The following is a 21,688-nucleotide window of genomic DNA, read 5'->3' as shown; positions in this document are numbered from 1 at the left end:
ATGCTGTTCCCTGCTGTCCTGTGTCCCTCGGATCCACAGGCTGCATCAGGTGCCAGAGACACCCCATGACCTATGCCATAATGGAGAGAGGTACAGGGTGCCCTGGGACAGAGTGACGCTTGGGTGCGGAGAAGGGTGCGGAAGACGCTGGGTCTGCATGAAGAAGGTGGCTTTGGCCTGCTCTCTGAAGGATGGGTGTGAGGGAGTGTGAATTCCAGGGAAGGGAGCAGAGGGGTGAGGTCCACAGGAAGGGCATGGCCTGAGCAGAGAGTAGCAGGTGGCTGAGCGTGGCTGCCAATGAAGCTAGTGGAGCTGGTGTGTGGGCTGGAGGGGCAGAGGCAGGGAATCGTGACCAGGAGTCCCCCAAGGCTTCAGCCAGGGAGGGGACCTCAGACAACCTGTGTTAACCCACACAGATGCTGGGTTTACCACTTCCTAGCTGTGTGATGATATGCCAGTGTCAGCTTGGGGCTGTGTGGCCGCAGGCACCTCATCTGTAAAATGGGCATCTTAATGCTCTATGTCTCAAAGGGGTCGTGTGGGGAGTAGGGGCAAACAAATGTGAAAGCTCCTAGCACAGTTCCTGACACACTGAGGGCACCTTCTGGAAGATGGCTATCTTTATGATGGGTATTTATTACTAATCTAGCGGTGGCCAACAGTGTGGGAGGCGGCTGGGAGCAATCAAAGGCATTTGCTAAGATGATTACAGTCAAGTAGGGAAAACCCTGAGGAAGGACCCAGGAAACACTCGTAGGAGGCAGGAGGAGGGAAATGTGACCTTGAGATCAGCTTTCTCAATCTGTCTCTGTCTGTTTCCTCATCTGTAAAATGGGACTCTCCCTCCCTGTCCACACAGGGTTTCTGTGTGAATAAAACGAGAAAAGAGATGTGAGGCTGCTTTGAAGTTAACACCAGGCGACCAGAAGGGTTTCATTTTCCTTTTCTCATACAGAGGGGAAAGACGTCCGGGGGAGGGGGGTGGATGGCTGGCGGTGGGGATATGCACTTGTGGGCTCTTATTTCTACAAACCGTCGAGGCAAGGAAAGTAGCAGATGCCAGGACCGCAAGACGCAAGCTAGGACCCGAGAGGCAGGAGCCGGAATCTTGGACCTGGCTTCGTGATCTCCTGGGTTCAGCCCTGCTTCATCCTTATTCACCTGAGCCTTCTGCATGCACTTCAATGCCTCAAAACTACTACCAGAGTCTCAGCCTCAAAAGCAAAGATTTTTCTGGCTGGAAAGAGGATTGAATGCATTCTCCGCAATTTACAGCTGAAGCTGAGTCATGAAAGAGAGCTGCTTAAATGTCATGCTCAGGAGACAGACAACCTGAGTTCACATCCAGGCTCTGCCTTTTATTAGCTGTGACTTTGGCCAAGTTATTGAACATCTCTGCGTCTCTGTGGCCAGGATTAACTGGGGTTATTAAGAGTGCTTACTCCCGGGCGCCTGGGTGGCTCAGTTGGTTGAGCAACTGCCTTTGGCTCAGGTCAGGATCCTGGAGTCCCCGGATCGAGTCCCGCATCGGGCTCCCTGCTCAGCAGGGAGTCTTCCTTCTCCCTCTGACCCTCCCCCCTCTCATGTGCTCTCTCTCTCTCAATCTCTCTGTCTCAAATAAATAAATAAAATCTTTAAAAAAAAAAAAAGAGTGCTTACTCCCAAGAGTGGTTTGGGCAATTAAATGAGACAATAAGTATAAAGCTTGGCATGTGCCTAGCACCTGGGAGGAGAGCCGCTATTTTTTAGTTAAGGCCACAGGGTACCTGAGCAGTAGAGTTGAAAATGCACCCTTTGCACGGCCCCACACCAAAATATTTGATGCTAATCAATACGCCATGTTTACTGAAGGCAGAAAAATGGACTGACGTGTTTTGGAACAAAGGACACATTCATGCGTGCCCCATTTCTGGAACATTCCAGAGCACCAAAATCTGACAGGAGTGGAACAGAGCAACAGTTCTTCATAGACACCCTTCTTATGACCTCACATTCTAACATCCAGGGAGGCAGCACAAATGGTTCTCAAAATTTGAAAAACTAAACAAGAAGGCGACCCAAAGCAATGCCGAGCCATCTGCTCGGCAAGGGCTCAGCTACTGTCATTCTGGTACTTCCAATGTGGCACATTTCCACTCCCGAAGGTCTTTCACCTAGTCTGGCTTTTCTGCCTTATGGCAGATGGTGATGCAGAAAGTGGGTTCTGGAGGAAGCCTAGTGAGCTCCGATCCTGCTGCTACCATTCACCGGTGGGGTTGCTAGGGGACATTTATTTGCTCTCTCTGCCCCTAAGACAAGAAAGGATAGAACCACACCGTTGTCCCTGGTTGTCGGGAGATACAAGATCATGCACACAAAGGTAGAGCCTGGCCCGTAATAATCCTCTCACCTGGGAACCGTTGATCATGTGCCTAGCACGTGCTGGGGCTGGGAATCGGCAGGGACCACGCTCCCTGCTTTCGTGGAGTTGCGTGTAAGGGGGGAAAGCAGACAATTCGACAAGCAGAGAAGCATACAATGCCAAGCATACTGTGTGCTTTAAAGACAAGACAGGGCCAGGGAATGGAGATGTACAGTGGTGCTAGTTTAGCTAGGACCCTCTGGGGGTCAGGGAAGTCCCTTCGAGGGAGTGTCTTTTAAGCAGAACCTGAAGGAAACCAGGGAGAAAACCACGGACAGCTGGGAAAGAGTGTTCTAGGCTGAGTAAGCAGCAAGTGCAAACCCAAGTGCATGTGTATGTGCTGTGTTTCAGGCTGAGCCAGAGAGCCAGGTGCAGAGGGCAGGCGATCGTGCGGGGCCTTGTGGGTTGCCATAAGGACTCTGGCTTCTGCTCTGGGTGGGACAGGGGAACGAGTGGAGGCCTGAGGACGGGCAATCGATAGAATCTGACCTATGGCTTTCAACAGCAGCTGTGGGGAGAGTAGACAGCCATGGGGTGTGTGGAGGAAGGGCAGAGGGCAAGAGACACGCTGGGAGGACAGCCAACAGGACGGCAATGGTCCGCTCGGGAGGTGATGGGGGCTTGAACCGGGGCACGGTGGTGGAGGTGGCAAGAAGCAGCATCACCCACGTGGCCACCAGCAGGTGCCGTTCACATCCACCAAAACGGGAAGGGCACCCCTTGGAGGGTGCGACATGGTGCTCCCTAAAGGCCACGGTGGCTCAGCAAGGTTTATGACGGGAGCAAATGGGGAGTGTTTGCTGTGTGCTGGGCACTGGCTGAAGGACTTCAGCCATTTGCAATGGGTTGAACTGTGCCCCTCCAAACCATGTATCTGTGTCCTTGCACCCAGAATCTGTGAACGTGGCCTTATTTGGAAAGAGTGTTTGCAGGTGTAATTAGGGGTCTCAAGATGAGATTATCCTGGATTACCCCCAGATGGGCCCTAATCCACTGACACATGTCTTCATGAGATACCCAGAGGAGAGACACACAGACAGAAGAGAAGGTGATGTGAAGACGGAGCCAGAGCTTGGAGTGATGCAGCCACGTGGAATGCCAGTGGCCTTTAGAAGCTGGAAGAAGCAAGGAAAAAATTTCTCCCAGAGCCTCCAGAGGGAGCATGGCCTTGCTGATACTTGCTTCATGAACTCCAGGACTGTGAGAGATCGAAACTGCCAAATTTGTGGTCATTTGTTACAGCAACCACAGGAAACTAATACAGCAAGGAAAACCAGGCACAGAGAGGTGAAGTAACTTGCCCAGAGTCACACAGCATGTGAGCAGCAGAGCTGGAAATGTCAGGCTCCAGAGCTGCTCACTCAGTAGGTAGGTATGGTTAATCCTGTGTCTCCAGGGAGCAAGTGGAGCTCAGAGCCACAAGGACAAGCCGAGGAGCAGAGCTGGGGAATGGCAGCGCCAGGCTCCCTGGGGCCCCTAGCAGGGAGGCCAGATGCCTTTCCCACTCAAGAGCCCCACCTCTCCCCTCCGAAAACCCCAGAAAGGCCCTCGTCCAGCCACTCCACGGCTTCTTGGCAGCCACCACCTGGCCCCAGGGCTCTGCTGGAAGTTCTGTCCAAGAGACCCCGGTTGGGTAGCCCCCTCAGTAAACGCATTTCAGCGGTGCCTCAGGATTCCTAACCATCACTCAGGAACTGCGTCGGGTCTGGGCTTCTAAACCGCCTCGTCTTTCCGTGATATGCACACTGAACATCTCTTGGCTCCAGCCCTATCCTGGCAAGGACAAAGATGGAGAGAGGAGAGGGCTGGGGGAGGGGACGGGCAGGGAGGGTGCAAAGAAACAGAGACTGTCCATTTCCTCTCCCGCCGATGCCCAGGAGAGTATTTTACTGGACAAAAAACAAATATCGGGGATCCAGGGAAAACATCCTCCCCATCCTCCACCCCCACCCCCTGCCCCTTGCCTTGTCCAATTTTCATCATTTTAACAGAGATCAGCAGTGGGGCCTGCGAACCGAGCCCACGTCTCTTCCCACACAAAACCGTGCTGTCAGAACACTTAATGAGGAGAGGTCAGTTAATTTTGGGGGTGGGGTGGGAATCGGGGCAGGGGGAGGTGTGCTCTTTATGAAGAATAAAATAATTAAATTCAGGTCAGTGGAGGGAGTCACTGGGCTGAAACAAATTTGGGGGCCCGTGAGGGACAGCAAGAGGCAAAGGAATGAGCGTTATGTCTGCTTCAAAGCAGGACTGTTTTTGGGGGTGGCTGGTTCTGCAGCCCCCCCTCCCCCAAGGCACACATGTACACAAATATAATGACACACACTTTGGCTAGGAGATAATGAGCTTTTACCCAAAGGCTCACTCACTTGTTCATTCCTCTTTGCGGACAAATTTTAACCACACTCACAGGACTGACTCGGCCCAAAGTGAACCTTTGTCTGAACACGGTCCCCATGGCAGACCTTTTATATTTAGCCCGGTGATGTGACCCTTGCTTGAGACACATTTGGAAGCCCTTTTCTGGAGCTGTCTTCATGGTCCGGTTATTAGGCAAAAAGCAACTGGGCATGTGATTGCATACTTGGCCCTTATTCTCGACACCTGTTACCCCGCACCTGTATTTCTGAGGGAAGTCACATTCCTGCTTCCACAGATGGGACAGGTGGAACCACCTTCGAAGGAACCACGCACAAAGCGTGCCCGAACTTTAGCTAAGAACCCACCTTTGGAATAAGCTCCCTGGGGGGGATGACTCGGATGAGCACACCACCCATTTGCAAAAGTGGGTTCTAGGGGTGATTATTGTGATTATTTTTTAGAAGTCAGTTGTATAATGTCGGGGCGCCTGCTCTGGGCTTGGCACTGGGCCAGGAACACGGGGCAAGGAGAGCCACAAGGCGCAAGACAAGGCCTCTGTCTCCACCTGCACAGCCAAGGCTTATAGGTGAGGAGTCACCTGGGGCCCACGAGGTCACGTGCCTCTCCACGGCGCCTGTGATGGCCCCACGGCAGACCCGTTGGAGAAGAATGCCAGGAGGGTGGAGGTCAGGGAGGGAGGCAGTGGAGGCGGGGCTTGAGCTCTCCCTCGGAGAACGGGGAGGTGGGCAGTGGGGACACAACAGGCTCTGAGCTGTCCTGGATGGTGCGCTCCCCCACCCCAGGCAGGAGGCAGATTTGCAAGGGAGAGCTTTGGCAACTGCCGGCTGACAGGAAAGGAGAATTTCACAGGGACCCAGTCCTGGCACCAGCCCCTCCATCCACCTGAACATCACTTTGGAACACACGTTCCTTTAGAGAGTGGCATCCGGCGTACACACCCGGGAGCCCATTCTGCTGCTGAGTGTATACGTCACAGCCTCACGGTGCCTCAGTCTCTCGATCTAGAAACTAATCATAAAAACAGTAACAGCAAATGTTCATGTGCCAGGCCCTGTTCTGAATGCCTTAACTCTTTTTTTTTTTTTTTTTAAAGATTTTATTTATTTGAAGGAGAGGAGAGAGAGACAGAATGAGCGAGGATAGGGGCAGAGGGAGAAGCAGACGCCCCACTGAGCAGGGAGCCCGATGCAGGGCTCCATCCCAGGACGCTGGGATCATGACCTGAGCTGAAGGCAGTCGCTTAACCAACTGAGCCACCCAGGCGCCCCTGCCTTAACTCTTAATACTACTACTACTATTATTATAATTTTACACGCTCTTGGGTACTGCATTCCTTGGCCTCTTGAACAGAGCTGAACATACCGTGTGTCTTACCTCAGAGATTTTCTTGAGGCTCACATAAAGTAGCCAGGTCTTTTAATTAAATGGAAGGCTACGAAAGCTTGTTATTGTTGTTGATGTTACTATAATTTTACTAGGCTTCCTCTATTCAGTAAGCCACCACAGGGGAAAGGTTATTTAAGGCCTGAGTACAACATAAAAAAAAAAGAATCACTTTCAAATGTTAGCTGAGGAAAGATCCCGTGGAGATTGGCAAAAGAAAAAGTTACCGAAAGCCTGAAACATTAGAAGGTAGGACATTGGGGTTTTTTTGTTGGTTTCTTGTATCAGGCCCAATGTTCTGAGAAGGGGTCATGAATGGCTCCCTGGTTCCCTGGTGGCAGACGGAGCACAGCGCCTTGCCAGGGGCAGCGTTCTTTACAGACAGGCTGCTGGGGACGGGCCTGAGCTCACCCTGCTCACTGAAAGCATTTATTCAACACCCAGGAGCAAGTGAATACCAACGGCTCTTTGCCATCAGAGGACCGAGGGTTTGGGGAAATAGATCCTCCTTCCCCAAATAAATGCAAATGGATCTCGTGATTCCCCTCCCCCTCCCCGCTCCAAAACCTGTTCCTCTGTGGAGGCCCCGTCATCAACCACCTGCCAACCCGCCAGGGAGTTGGGTGTCCCCTTTGGTTCTCCCCTCTCCATCAGCGTGCACATCTAGGCCACGGTCAGCCTGGCCGGCGACCTCCACATCTTTAGCCCATCCACTTCTCTTTCTCTCCGCGAACACCACCTCTCTTGCCTGAACTTCCACAGCCACATTCCGAGTGACCTCCCTCTTTCCACTTTTGCTCTTTCTTCCCACCCCCATGGAGAGATCTTCTGGAAGTGTGCAGACTGCAACCCTCTCCCGCTTCAATCTGTGAGGGCCTTCCGCTGAACTCAGGACAATCCACATTCCTTTACCAGGTCCCACAAGGCCCAGTGGGATGTGGCTGCTATCTGTCTTTCATTCTCACGTGGTGGCCCTCCTCCTGAGACCCCATTTCCTCGCCTGCGGAATGGGTGACGCGACATCTACCTTCCAGGCGGGTTGGGAGACCACCAGGCGTGGGGATTATAAAAATGTGCTTTGTAAACTAGAAAGTGCAGCATCCTGTAACCTCTCTCCCATTGACAATTGGGCTTTTGTGTTTTTATTCCTGTTTTCATGGTTTCCAGATCCGTTGCATCGGTATCTTTTCATTGTTTGGAATTTTATATCCTTTTCAGGTAGAAGGGTATTTATGCACACAAGGTAGTATCGAAAGCTACCACGAGAGCATCTCGGTGTTCCAGAGATAACAGCTCAGCTCTGGAGTGCTTAACACTTGGACAATATTTGTTCTTCCCTGGGTAGAAAATTAGAATTTTAACTATGCAGCCAGATTGCTGGAGGCCTAGTGAGATCTCATTTAAATGATAAACCAGTCAATTCCCTTATGAAAATGATACAGCCATCCCATGATCTTCAACATCCCTCCAACATGTGCCACAGTGGCAGATAGTGTTTATTAAGCTGCTACTTGGGTGTCTGTCCCCGGATTAAGCACTTTTTATGTTTCTCCGTTGTAAAGGTAAAGCCTCACATCAATGTTAAGGGCTCTTATTATCCAGATGAGGAAGCGAAAGCTCAGGGAGGTTAAGTAACTTGCCCAAGGTCACACTGCTAGTGAGGAACAGAGTTCTGATCCTCTGGCTGTTTTTTTTTGTTTTGTTTTGTTTTGTTTTAGAGAGAGAGGGAGTGTGCGAGCGGTGGGGGGAGGGGCAGAGGGAGAGAGAATTTCAAGCGGACTCTGTGCTGAGCGTGGAGACCGATGTGGGGCTCAGTCCCACAACTGCTAGCTCATGACCTGAGCAGAAATCAAGAGCCTGATGCTCAACCGACGGAGCCATCCAGGCGCTCCCCTCTGGCTGTTTGAGTAGCTCATATTCTTCGGTTCCACCCTCTGTGTGTTTGGGGGTGACAGGACCAGGAATGTGTGTATTTGTGGGAGGGGAACAGGGATAATAGGGGGCTGGGGGCTTTGGGCAAGTACAAGGCCGCAAGCCCACAGACGCAAAGGAGTTTGGGCAGAAGTTCCCCTTAACTTTAAGCTTCACTCCTTCATGTCTTACAAAATAACTTGCCAAGTTAGATAATGCCCGGCCGATTTCCCTGGGATCGGTGAAAAAGAGTGTAATTCTCTCTTGTGAAGAGCAATCATTGCCTTTTTGCTATTTAGACCAAGCAATGTGTCTGTCTGTGTGTGAGAGACAGACAGACAGAAACAGAGAGAGACCCTCTCACACACAAAGAAAACCAGAGTATTCCGTCACCGAGCCTTGTCTCAGAAGCTCATGAAGGTGCTCTGGCCAGAGATTCCCAGAGTCCTCCCCCTGCTTCTCTGCTCACTTCACTCACCATTTGCAGAATAATCACACAGAAGGAGACAGCAATCATGACCAGAGTCCCCTCCCAGGCCTGCTCTTCTGCCCGGAAAGTGCTCTACAACCTCTGGGCCTCGTTTTCGCATTGGTAAAGGAAGACATCTAGGTTTCTAGAACCACTTCCAGCTCTCAGGCGGGATGGATGCTCCTATATCCACCATCTCTTTCCTTTCACCACTCCTCGGAAGAGATGGGCAGGTCAGACCGGCCGTGTGAAGCTCGGGGAAGGTGGTATGGTTCGGCGGCAGATCTTGGACTAGAGCTGTTACTTTCAATGCCAACTCCAGTGTCAGCTGACTCCACCAAGCTGGCTTCAAGGGTGCATGTCTATCCTCCTAAAACAGAAAGGGTAACACTCTGATGCCATGGCGTGGCGGCCTCTGGCCACCCTGAAGGATCAGCATCCGAGAGCAGTTCCTTCTTTCCTGCCCTCCTTCCTTCCTTTTCTCCACAGACAGAAAAGCGCAGGTAGGAGAAACTGCAGGAAAGGCATCAACAGCTTGGATAACTTCCTGAGATCCCTGCCAGATGTAAAAATAACTGGGGGCAGGGGGGAACCAACAAACCACACACAGAAGCATGAACTCTGTGTGTGTGTTTTGGTGACGGGTGAGAATAGAGACCTAAGTCTGGAACAAGCCCTTATGGTCACTGTACTTCCTCTCTAATTTCTCTATCTTATATTTCTTCCCAAATCGGGGAAATCCTGTTAAACAATGGACGAATCGTCACAAGCTAAGGGGAAAGAAACCCCCAGACACACCAGAGTTTAAGTCACGACACAACCTTCTCCATCTGTATCTGCTGAATGTTTCCTGGGCTCCCACACCAACCGTCCCTTTCCAAGGCCCTTCCGGGCCAACAGAACACCGGCCAGGCCAGAACCCAGGCAGCACCTCACCAGGCTGGGGATCTGCCGAGATCTCGCAGCAGACCCCCATTTTTACCCCGGGAGCTCCGAGAGCTACAGATGCAATGTGCCCTGGGGACGTGAGGGGTCCCCTAGAAGTGGGCTACATGATGAGAGGAGAGGCAGTTGTTCCGTCCCACAGGTGTGGGACAAAGACCACCAGCAGAAGTCATGAAAGTCTCCTCCAGCCAGAAGTACCACCCCAAACTGCCTGGTGAACCCTCTCTGAACCTGGCTCGAGATTCCCATTATAGAATCGCTCATGGCCGAGACAGTACAGAGAGGCCCCATGGGGTAAGGAAAGAAGCTGGAATACTGCTCTAGAAAGCCCTGATCACACTGGTAGTGTGTGCAATCTCAGACGAGCACTCAATTTAATGGATCCTCGCATTCTGAATCCGCAAATCTGGTATGATAATGAGAAACAGCGACTGTAGACATCTAGCACGGGGCCGGGTAGGAAGCGTGTGTCAGAGTGAACAGTGGCTGCTATTATAATTATCTAAATCATTTTGAAGTCCTCTGTTAAAAAAAAGTTCATGTGCCGACAGGGCTCTGGGAATGAGCTAGGACGGTGGTTCTCAAAGTGTGGCCCCTGCATCACTTGGGAATTTGTTCAAGTGCAGATTGGTGGGTCCCACTCCTCAACTACTAAATCAGAAATTCTGGGGGTGGGGCTCAGTCATTTTATGACCACCCCCCCCCCAAGTCCACCACCCCGCTGAACTACCGAGCTCAGGAGTGAATTGTGAAGTCTGGCTGATCATCAGAATTTCCTGGCGGTGGTTACGGGAGAAATGCAGTTTCCAAGGCCCATCTCCCAGGGATCATCAGGTTCTGGGACGCAGCCCTGGGGTTTATCATTTTAACATGCTCCCCAGGTGAGTCCACTGAGCCAGAGGGGTTGGGGAGAGGAAAGCATGGGGGCTGGAGGAAACCTCAGGCTGGGGGTGGGGAGGGGAGGGGCTGGGGGCTGAGACAGAAGAAAGTGCTGAACCCCAAGGTTCTGATTCCAGCTGTACGGATTTCTGAGATGGGATCTCCTACCACCTTCTCATTTTCCAACCAGGGATCCTGAGTCTCTAAGAGAAGTGACTGTTCTAAATCCTTGCAACTCGTGCTTGACAGAGCTGAGACCCACGCCGGGGGCCTTCTTTCGGATGCCAGCATCCTTTCTCCTGAGCCCCACGACTCAGGTTCCCGCCTTCACTTCCCTGCAGTGTCTCCCTCTCAGTCAAGCACTGAATCCGGGCCCCTTTCCCGAGTGTTGATCGTAAGGGTGAGCTTCACAGCAGAGTTGGAACCAGACCTCAGATCTGAGCGCAAATTTAGGCTCAATCACCAAGTAGCTGAGCCACCAAGTCACCCTCCCAAAGCCTCAGTTTCCACATCTCTAAAATGGAGAGAAGTTCTGACCTCACCAAGCTGCTGAGCAAGTCAAGTAAAATCATACAGTTGCAGGTGCTTTCCAGACTGTCAGCGGCCCCCACAAATACAGGGGCTGAGAAGAAAGAAGGGGGGACTCACTGTGATTTCTTGCCTCGGAGCACTTACAGTCTAGCAAACACGCTCAGAGCAACCAGACCACATTGCTGCGCTGAGTTCCATGCTAAGTGCAAGGTGACACCTTCGTGTCTTTGCTCAAACCCTTCCCCCGGCTGGAATGCACTTCCCCAAACCCGTATGTGCACAAATGCCCCTGTGATTCACTTCATGGTCTGTGCCTGACCTTCCCCACCGCTGAGCCCCGGGAAGGTAGGAAGTGATGCTCATGCTTCATGCGTCCTAACGGTGGTCCTTCCACGGAATACTGACAATAACAATGACACGAGAGACTCATTCTTACAGGGTCTGTGCTGGGCGTCAGGCACTGGACAGGCACTTTCCATTCATTACGTCGTTCAATCCTCACAACGGTCCTTTCAGATAGATACTATCCTTAGTCCCATTTTACAGTTGGGAAAACTGATGCTCGGGGAAGTTAAAGCTAGGATCGTGGACTGGTGAGTGAGGGAGGCAGGGTCTGAACCCAGGCTGTCGGAGTCCAGAGCCCACCTTCTTTCCCACTGTACCCTACGGAACCCGGACACCTGTTTCCATGGTTAGGAGAGATTGAAGGATCTAGAAGGGCCATTAAAATAACCAATCGTTTTGACTTGACCACTGTTGGAGCATGCACGAACGCGAAGTCTATTTAATTATTCCCAGGATAGGAAACACATCTCATGGGCTTGCTTTAAACAGAGAGGCAGAAGAGGCTCCCTGGAGGCAGCCTGGGCCTCAGAGTGGACAGCCAGATTGCAGTCCCAGTCTCGGTGCACCGGCCTCCTCAGCTGGGGTCAGCTAGCCGCTCTGCAGTCCACCTCCGCATCCGCCAGGCGTGCTGGAACATTCTGCCCACTCCACCTCACAGATCCGGCCCAGATCAGCAGAATCCCGTCAATGTCTACCTTCTCCAGATGCCAAATTTTTTAAAAGATTCTGTCTCTCCTACATTAATTAGTTTCTCCATTAACAAAATAACGAAGCACTTGTATAACTGCTGGGATTTCTGACCAAACAAAGTGACCATTGTTATTCAATTCCAGCCCAGAGGAAAAAAACTACCCCCCCCCACGACACACACACACACACACACACACACACACACACACAGCCCCATGATATTTTTAGGCAGCCAGTGCCACCGTATCCTGGGTACTGTACAATTTCCACTGGTTTCTGGAAATAGTGACTCTCATTATGTGAGCTTTTCGGAAAACACTAGCCCAAACAATTTCTGAGGTCTCTTTCAACCCCAAGTTCATCAGTCCTACCGAATCGATTCTGTCTGTAGGTGCGCTTTGCCAACTTTGCACGTGTCACCGCCGTCCTTATTTTGTTGGCCCCACGCTGGACGTGCAGGAGCGGGGAGGACCCCTCGGGGCCTGAGCGAGGTCAGCTGAGGATAACCCGACGGGCAGGCCTCCGCCACCTCACACGGAGGGCGGAAGACACATGGAACTGGCTGGGCCCGAGAAGCTGTACCGGCTAAAAATATAAACAAGTTCAAGGAGGGTGTAGATGAACTCGGGGAGGAGTAAGTGACAGGTGAGGGGGATCAGGTACATGCCTGCGTTCTGGGTCCCGGGAGCAACCCAATGCTTGGCGGGGCAGAACCGGGATGGTCCCACTGACGGCAAAGCACTTCTCGTGCCAGGAGATAAGAAAAGGAAAGCAAACAAGGGAAGAGGGCACAGCATAGTATCCTGCTTCGACATTTAACTTCTATCGTCAGGAAAAAAAAAAAAAATCCATTGTGAACAAAGCCTGACCAATTTTCGGGGGAATGAGTTTACTCCTCCCTGTGTTGGCCAGAGGTGCTGGGACAAGCGGGTTTTCTGAGTGATTTCCTACAGTGCGGTTCCTCCCTCCAGGCTGGGAGGCGAAAACCACCATCCCAGGAATTCTCGATAAAAATCTTCCGGGGGCGCCTGGGTGGCTCAGTCGTTAGGCGTCTGCCTTCGGCTCAGGTCATGGTCCCAGGGTCCTGGGATCCAGCCCCGCATTGGGCTCCCTGCTCAGCGGGGAGTCTGCTTCTCCCTCTCCCTCTGCCTCTGCTTGTGTTCCCTCTCTTGCTGTGTCTCTCTCTGTCAAATAAATAAATAAAATCTTTAAATCTCAATAAATTCTCAATATTATTACTTAAAAAGAAAGAAAGAAAAAAGAAAAAAAATCCACTGTAGGAAATACAGAAATCAAGGAAGAAAAATAATCATCTCTGATGCCATGTCTAAGGATTAACTGTGTTAACATTTGCTATATTTCCATCTACATGGGTGCTTTTTTTTTAAAGATATATACAGCATTATCCTGCATTTTTCATTTAACATTTACCACTTGAAAAAAATCACACTACTAAATAGACTTGTATGGGTTTCTACTCCCTATTTAACTGTTAATTTATTTAACTGTTGAATCATTTTACCCTTCACGTCTTGTTAGATATTGCTTTCCTTTTCCCAATTTTCTGCCATGTAGATAATGCTGGGATGGACACGCCTGGTTACTTCTTTTCAAAGAAATGACAGTAAATCTTAAAATCTCAAGAGTGCACCATTTAATAAGTTTCTCGGGGCGTCTGGCTGGCTCGGTCGATGGAGCATGTGACTCTTGATCTTGGGGTTATGAGTTCGAGCCCCACGCTGGGTGTAGAGATTACTTTAAAAATAAAATCTTAAAAGAAAATGGTTCTCTTATGTGGACAAAGGGCACGTAAGGGATGCACATGGAATATTCAACAGGGCTTCTCTGCGGCTTGCTACAGTGGAGGCTCGCAGCAGGAAGCACCACTCCCCCCACCCCACCCCCACCTCCCTGGTGCTTTCTTTCCTCTCCTTCCACACAGCTATTTATGCTGAAGACTCTTCTCTGGGTCCCAGCAAACTGAACACTTGGAGAGCTAACGAGACAGCACAGCCAGCCACTGGGCTGAATCACACCAGGGCAGGACTCTTATTAGAAATGCAAATCTCTCGGCTGACAAATCCCAAACCCCAGTGCGTCAGAGTCCCCCACCCACTGTACCTCAGTTGGGTGGCCTCCGGCTTCCATTTTACCTGAAAGCGCTGAAAAAGAGTTGGCTGGGCCCTGGCTCGGCAATCTGAGAAGGAAAGGGTCTGTCTGAAAAGGAACTGTCTCCCCGGTGTTTCAGTTTTACCCAACAAGAGAGAGCCAGTCCCTTTTTTCTCAGCCTTCACTAAAAGCCATTAAGCGCCGCCAGAGACAGGAGACACATATCTGCTGGCAAGTGGGAATGCTGCACTCTGTACCTCCGGCAGGGTTGGAAATTAAACTGTTTACTTGGTGGCCACCCCGAGGGACTGAAATGAAGCTCTAATGTGACGGCATTTCTGAAATGCATTTTTTCAATCTCAAATTCTCATCCTTCATTTCCCACCTGGAAACCCATTAGGAATTTGCACAGTTAATTTATCCGAATTACACCCTGACCAGCTCTGACCACCAAATGCAAATGAACCGACCCGTAGGTGACCTCACTAAACTGGGTCTCATTTCGGGAAGGAGGGTGCGCCTGGTGGGCTTCTGAAAGATGTCGGGGCGCGGTAGGGCTAGCCTATTCAATACGACTGAAGAGAGGTCTGGTACCCGTTTCTCGGGTGCGTTTCTTTTGGAAGTTCAGTCATGCTCAAAATTGAACGTGATAAAGTCCCTCCACGTGGCGTGTTCAGATTCTCCCTGTCTGGAGCGGCAGACCCACACCCTCAGCACCAACAGAGCTCCCCTTTACAATCTATCCATGCCGATCCCCCTTCCAAACTTACCTTCTATCTGCAGAAAACCTGTCACGATGGATGCCGTCTGAGGTCATTTATTTTGTGTCCTTTTGGCACTTTTAAAATTCAGAGCCCTCAACTCCTGGAGCTTTTACCTTGTGATTGTTGGCCCATGACTTTGCTTGTATGTGTGGTTTCCATCCCTACACTCCTTAGCACTCACAGGTGGAACCAGTCTTTTATGTTTGGTTCCTGTTATACTGAAAGTCTGTTTCCCCTAAAATTTATATGATAAAGATTTATTTATTTATTTATTTGAGAGGGAGAGAGAGAGAGAGCGCGCACAAGTGGGGGGGGGAGAAGAGGGAGAGGGAGAAGCAGACTCTCCGCTGAGCAAGAAGCCTGATGCGGGGCTCGATCCCAGGACCCCAGGATCATGACCTGAGCCGAAGGCAGATGCTTAACTGACTGAGCCACCCAGGTGCCCTTAAAATTTATATGATAAATCCTAACACCCAATGTGATGGTATTTGGGAGCGGGAACTTTGGGAGATGATTAGGTCATGAGGGTGGAGCTCTCATGCATGGGATTCGTGACCTTTTTTTTTTTAAGATTGTATTTATTTATTTGAGAGAGAGAATGAGAGAGAGAGCATGAGATGGGGGAGGGTCAGAGGGAAAAGCAGACCCCCCCGCTGAGCAGGGAGCCCGACGTGGGACTGGATTCCCAGACTCCAGGATCACGACCTGAGCTGAAGGCAGTCACCCAACCAACTGAGCCACCCAGGTGCCCCATGCATATCCTTTTACAGGGACTATCAGCACATTAAGTAAATGTTCAAAAGTACCGAAATTCTAACCACTGTTCTAAGTTCTTGAGGCCCTTTAATGAGAGTAAAAGGTAACAGGCCTTCTTTAAGTGCAAATTTTGCAGAGTCAGTCCAATTACTTTGGATTTGCAGATTTGGAGTTAAAACGTATTATAAGATGCCCTCTGTAGTGTAGTACAGTGGTGATTAAAAGGACATACTCTGAGGTGAATCCTGGCTCCGTCACTTACCAACTGTGGGACTTTGGGCACTCTAGTTCACCTTTCTGACATTGGGCATGTCTGGATTCCTCATAAAAATGTTCTTCTCCTACACTATATATTCCTTGTTTTACCTACTGTACCATATATGCAGCTAACCTGATTATTACACCATTAAAATAGTCTGTAACATTTTATTCAACCACTGGCTCAGAGTTAAGTAAATGTTTCCTAACTTTTTGGCTGAAATACAGTGTTTTCATGACTTTAAAAAAGATCAATACCCTCAATTTGTAGGATATATGAATGGTTATCTGCCCTCTCTGGATACTCTGCGTAAAATAAAAGCCAGCCCACGAGTACAGTACAGAGCCCAGACCCACTGTGCTCTGTTTGTATTCCCAAGGAGAATAATCTGTAATCAGTCATCCAGGAGCCTGTGCACACGTATGATCCTTCAGCCCCGGGAAAGGGAGGGGAAAATACACGAGATGAGATGAACCACTCACCCGTTCAGGGCAGCCCCCCTCATTTGGTCCTGCAGCCCACCTCAGCCCCCCTCGGCCCATGCCAACTGGGCCGCCTCAGGACATCGCCTACCGTTATACCTCGCATAGTTATCTCCCGACAGTGTGGGGGGCTCTCTGCTCAGACGAAGGGAGTTACAGGACGACACAGCCCGAGATCCCTTTAGCCACATGGTGGACGCAGGCGTGGGTCATGGCTGTCCCTATATTCCCTCGTTCTGGTTTCCCTGCTGATCAGGCATCTCTCCCTTTTCTATATAATGACCCCGGCTGAGCTGGTTTGAGGATACCCTCTCCCTTACAAGTCACTCTTGGGGGGGATGTGTGAGTGTGAGTGTGTGTGTGTGTGTGTGTGTGGAGTCGGAGGAGGACCACATGCATGCACACATGCACGCACGCACGCGCGCGCACACACACACACACACACACACACACACACACTATCCAGGCATTCTCTCTCTTTTCTGTCTCCAGTTCCTGCAAGACCGGGAATCTTTGCTCCATTCCTCTCCTGAGCTCCGGGTCTGTGCTCTCCTGTGTCCCCCACTCCCTTCTCCCTCATCCTGTGTCTGTTCTCAAGACTGTCCGGGAGCTGGAGCCCTGACACTACCATCTCTGGGTCATTGACCTCTGGATTCTCTCCTTTTCTTCTAAAGATTCTGCTGCTGCAGGCAGGTCTGGGTAACCTCGAGCTGGCTACTCGATCTCTGAGCCTCAGTTTCCTCATCTGTAAAACAGGGATATATTAGTACTAACTCGCTTCACAGAGCTGTTGAGAGGATTAAGTGAGGTCACACAGGCACGGCACTTGGCCCCGTGCTCCGGACAGAGAAAGCACACAGACGTTAGCAACTAGTATCATTACCATGATTAATTATAATATTAATAACAACTGTTATTCCAAAAGGCCTAAGGTTGTCCCACAGCTTGTCATTTCTATGTTCCTCCATCTCAGACTTCCTCATCTCCCCCTTCCAATCCTAGCCAACCCCACACCACTATTTCCTGATTATTTTTTTCTTTTCTTTTCTTTTTTTTTAAGATTTTATTTTTAAGTAATCTTTACACCCAACATGGGGCTCCAACACACAACCCCGAGATCAAGAGCCACATGTTCCACTGACTGAGTCAGCCAGGCGTCCCTTAATGTTTCTTCTCTATGGACCTATAAAAATAACAAAGCTGGATTTAGAGTCAGGGGATCTGACTCCTACTTTTTAAGGAAGAGTAAAAATGGCCTGTGACCCTGGGCAAGTAATAGCCTTTCCGGGGTCTCATCTCCCTCACCTGAGAAATGAAGAGGTTGGACCACAGCAGCGTTTCCCGAAGAACGTTCTGGAAGCTTCCACCACACCCATGCCCCTACATAGGGCCCCCATGGCCAGAGCAGTGCCATAAGTGGCCAACCTAGCCCCCTTCCCCCAAGCTCCACCTCTGTTAGCTTGTTGTCTAGATTTGGATACGGTCTACACTGCCTGGCGCCTCAGCAGACGGTTCCTGGGCTGACCCAGACCCTCTCATAAAAGGAGATTTTGAATTGGCATAAATCTCAGCTCTGTAAGGAAGGAGAATGAGCTGCCAGGTCTGCTGAAAAACTAGGACAAGGTTCTCTTTAGCAAGTCTCCAGGTACCGTTCAGGCAATCACTGGGTATCATGAGCCTTAAAATACGTACCGCCTGGTACAATGTCTCCTGATTAAGTTGGCTGCCAGGCCCAGGGCAGTGCAGGCAGGAATGGTGAATTTTAAAACCACACAATTACTAGTAGTTTGGAAAACCCTTTTGAAACCCCATGCCAATCATTTAATTCATTTTCCAAGTCCTTTTTTAATGCAAAATATGCTAATATGTCGTTGGAGTGTCCAGCAGAGAAACCTGCTAGAAAGTGGGGCCTCTCTTGCTTGAGGGTTAAGCGGGGAGCTGGTGGGAATGGGGCACGGGGAGAATAATGGCTCATTTTCCCTCCAGTGAAGAAAAGCAGGCCGATGCCACTGGGTTCAAGTGCTTCTTTGTACTCCCTTCAGCTGCAACAAGGTGCGATCACCCTCGCGGTCACAGATTTGGGGCATAATGGGCTTTCTTTGCTGCCCAAAGCCCAAGTCCCGCCCCTGGTAAGTGAGATGCGTCCTTCAGTTGGCTGTCATCTTCTCCTGGTGAGTAGCGGACAGTGGAGGAGGGAATGAGGAAAGGGTGAGAGAGACGTTTAGGGCTTGAAGGAATACATTAATTTGGGCCCGGGGCCGGGCGGGGGGAGTGGGGAGCCTTTGACAGATGGCCTGACCCAGCAGGATTCCATTTCTCTTACCTGCACAAACTACCTTAGGAGCATAAACTACAGACTAGGGGCCTCTCTTAGAGGCTGTAGATCAGTCTACTTCCTAACCGATGCCATCATATCACTGAAGGTTGTAGTTCTTGCTTATCTAGTAATCGGAAACTACTGGGTACTTCTTTGTCCACACAGCGCTGTGCTAGTCCTGGCGTGGGGGGTACAGAGGAGTATAACACACAGATCTAGTGCTTCATGGCTATCAGTAATTGAGCACCAGCTATCTCCCAGGGACAATATATGGCTTGATTGCAGCAAGAGAAACACGCGTCCAGGCACAAAGAAAGTGCCGTACGTGTGGCAGCACCCCCTCCTATCGGCGTGGGAGAGCTGCAATGCAATCTACCGAATCTCTGGCCCAGGGCTCGCAAACGGGTGGCTGGGGCTGGATTCGGCCCCCAGGCATGTTTTCTTTGACCTATATGATGATGCTTTAAACATTTTGGAAATGTCTTATAAAAAATCAAGATTTCCAACTTTCCTTGAAAAAATTAAAAGGGGCTCTCTGGCATCACTAAGCCCATATTCCTGCCTGGGAACAGGCAGTTGGAGCTCAGTGGCAGGTGTCCCTTTCAGACTGGGCACGGACTCTCTATTTCGTCAAAGTTGCTACCGCTCCCTATTCCTTACCTCAGGCTGGCCTCCCTCATTCCCTCTACCTGCCTGACTTCTGTCTGCATTTGAGTTTGCAAGCCTAACATAGGATAGGCCCCTTACTTTGCCAATGATGTCTGGGTCTCTGCTGGACATCGGGGTCTGGGCTGGTTTTTTTTTTTTTTTTTTTTTTTTTTTACCATATCCACTGTGTGTCGTCCAGGGCAACCTGGGGGTACACAGTGCATTCAATACAGGAGGACCATCATACTGATGTGATAGCTGGACAAGCAAATGAATAAATGGATGGATGGATCAGCCCAAGCCATGGGTGAGGCAGGGCCATGCTGGGCAGAAGGGCTGGAGGAAGGGGGTGGGTGAGGGGTAGGGACAACAACAGGCTGAAGGAGCTCAGGAAGGGAGTAAAGGGTTCTTGGCTACTTTGTGGACCTGAAACCCCATTTATTCAGTATTGTGTGACTTTTAAAATGTATTTTTATTGTAAAACAGAACAGAGATACAGTAAAGCACGTAACACGTAAACATACAAATTGTTTTCAACTGTTTATGATTTGGGGGGGTCCTGTTTTCTTTCTAAAAGCCATCCAAGATGCTTCAAAATCAGGGCGTTCCATGCTTTTTCCAACTGCACTCACTGCAGATGAGAAACCTGCCTCGCTCTTCCAGCCTGATACGGCATCGCAGAAATACCAGGGGGTGGACAGTTAGGAGACGTGGTGTTCAAGTCCCAACCCGGGGAAGGCGGTTACCCTCTCTGGACCTCAGACAGGGAGACGGCACAGGATCTCTCCGGGGTGCCAGCCTCCAGTGCTCTGGGACTCTGCCAGGCTAAGAATACTGTGGCGAGCAGAAGGAACTTGCAAGGACATCCATGAAAGGAAGGACAGTGTAGCAATCACTTACCGGCTCAGGCCAAAACCGCCCTCGTGGCTGCATTAGAACCAGAAGCCAGGTGGCGGCATCGATCATAGATCCCTCCAGGTAACAGGACGTTGGCGAAAAGGGAACCTTGAAGTCATGGGCTCCAAGCCCCTCGCTGACCGCTAGGGACACAATAGTTTGGATGAAGAATGTGACTTGCCCAAGGTCTGATCCTGAATATTAAACCGCATCCTAGAAGCTTTTCCTTCAGCCTTTATTCCAAGTATAACCTCTCACTGGGTCTGGAGGCCTGGGGGTGTGAATGGGAAGGCTCCCCGGACCAGGCCTCTCACCCGCGAAAGGGAGTAAATGGAAACTTTGGACACAACTCTATGTGGCAGTCCAATACCCTGAATTAAAGTATGCTACATTCACAATTCTATAGCAGAGCATTTTAGATGTCAAAAGAGTTAACCTGTTGATTAAAAGATTTTACAGATCCATGATTTCTGTAATTAGTTGGCATATTTTTTCATACTCTAATATGCCAGAAGACTAAAAACCTGGCTGTGGCTGGGGTCTCTCTTGATCTCTTTGAGTACTGATCCATAGCAAAACTCAAACATCCGGACCTGAGGGGAGGCCCCTTCAGGTCACTGAATGCAAGCAGCGGGTTGGTGCAGTAAATGGGAGGTGGAGTAGGTCCATCTTAGCCAAGTGCCAGGGCTGTGCTAACGGCTGGGTACAGAGCTGACCGCCCTGCCCATGAGTAAAGCATGACCTAGCCGGGCAGCCAAACATGGAACGAGCTCTAAAGTGATGTGACAAGCCACTACAGAAAGTGCTGGGGTGGGACGCCTGGGTGGCTCAGTCGGTGAAGCGTCTGCCTTCGGCTCAGGTCATGGTCCCACGGTCCTGGGATCGAGCCCCGTGTCGGGCTCCCTGCTCAGCAGGGAGCCTGCTTCTCCCTCTGCCTGCTGCCCCCCCCTGCTTGTGCTCTCACTCTCTGACAAATACATAAATAAAATATTAAGAAAAAAAAAAAAAAGAAAGTGCTGGGGCAACACGGAGGGGAAGAGAATGTGCGTTTGCCTGAGGTTTGTCCCAAGAGGCAGATGGTATGATGGGAGGTGTGGCAGACAGAATGACGCCCCCTCCAAAGATGTCCACACCCTAATCCCCAGGACCTGTGAATATGTTACCTTACAGGGCCAAAGGGACTTTGCAGAAGTGATTAGGTTACGGACGTAGAGATGGGGAGATTATCCTGGCTTATCCGGGTGAGCCCAATGTAATCACAAAAGTCCTTAGAGGTGAAAGAGGGAGGTGGGAGGCTCAGAGTCAGAGTGATGAAGCTCGAGAAAGACTCGACGGGCCATGGCTGGCTTTGAAGAGGAGGGAAGGGGCCATACGGCAAGGAATACAGGCAGCTTCTAGAAGCTGGAAAACCCGGGGAAACGGATTCTCCCCAGAAGGAGCAGCCCTGTCAGCACCTTGATGTTAGCCCAGTGAGACCCATTTCAGACTTCTGACCTCCACAAGTTTGTGGTCGTTTGTTA

General features: G+C 50.5%; 1 protein-coding gene across 3 annotated transcripts in view; it reads right to left on the bottom strand.

Annotated features, from left to right (window-relative positions):
• Positions 1–21,688, bottom strand: part of ZHX2 (zinc fingers and homeoboxes 2) — a 153,970-nt gene that overhangs the window by 94,230 nt on the left and 38,052 nt on the right. Inside the window, exon 2 of one of the 3 annotated variants that reach the window (XM_025871056.2) lies at positions 8,556–8,916. The exons of the other annotated variants lie outside the window; for them this stretch is intronic. The gene's annotated coding sequence lies outside the window, so the exon portion shown is untranslated. The remainder of the gene's footprint in view (positions 1–8,555; positions 8,917–21,688) is intronic. 3 annotated transcript variants of the gene reach the window in all.

The sequence above is a fragment of the Callorhinus ursinus genome, unplaced genomic scaffold (genome assembly GCF_003265705.2).
Source record: "Callorhinus ursinus isolate GAN/ISIS: 27379988/994484 unplaced genomic scaffold, GSC_fseal_2.0 scaffold5, whole genome shotgun sequence".
NCBI lineage: Eukaryota > Metazoa > Chordata > Mammalia > Carnivora > Otariidae > Callorhinus > Callorhinus ursinus.
The sequence above is the reverse complement of the archived record's forward strand: the minus strand, read 5'-3'. Positions and strand labels throughout refer to the sequence as shown.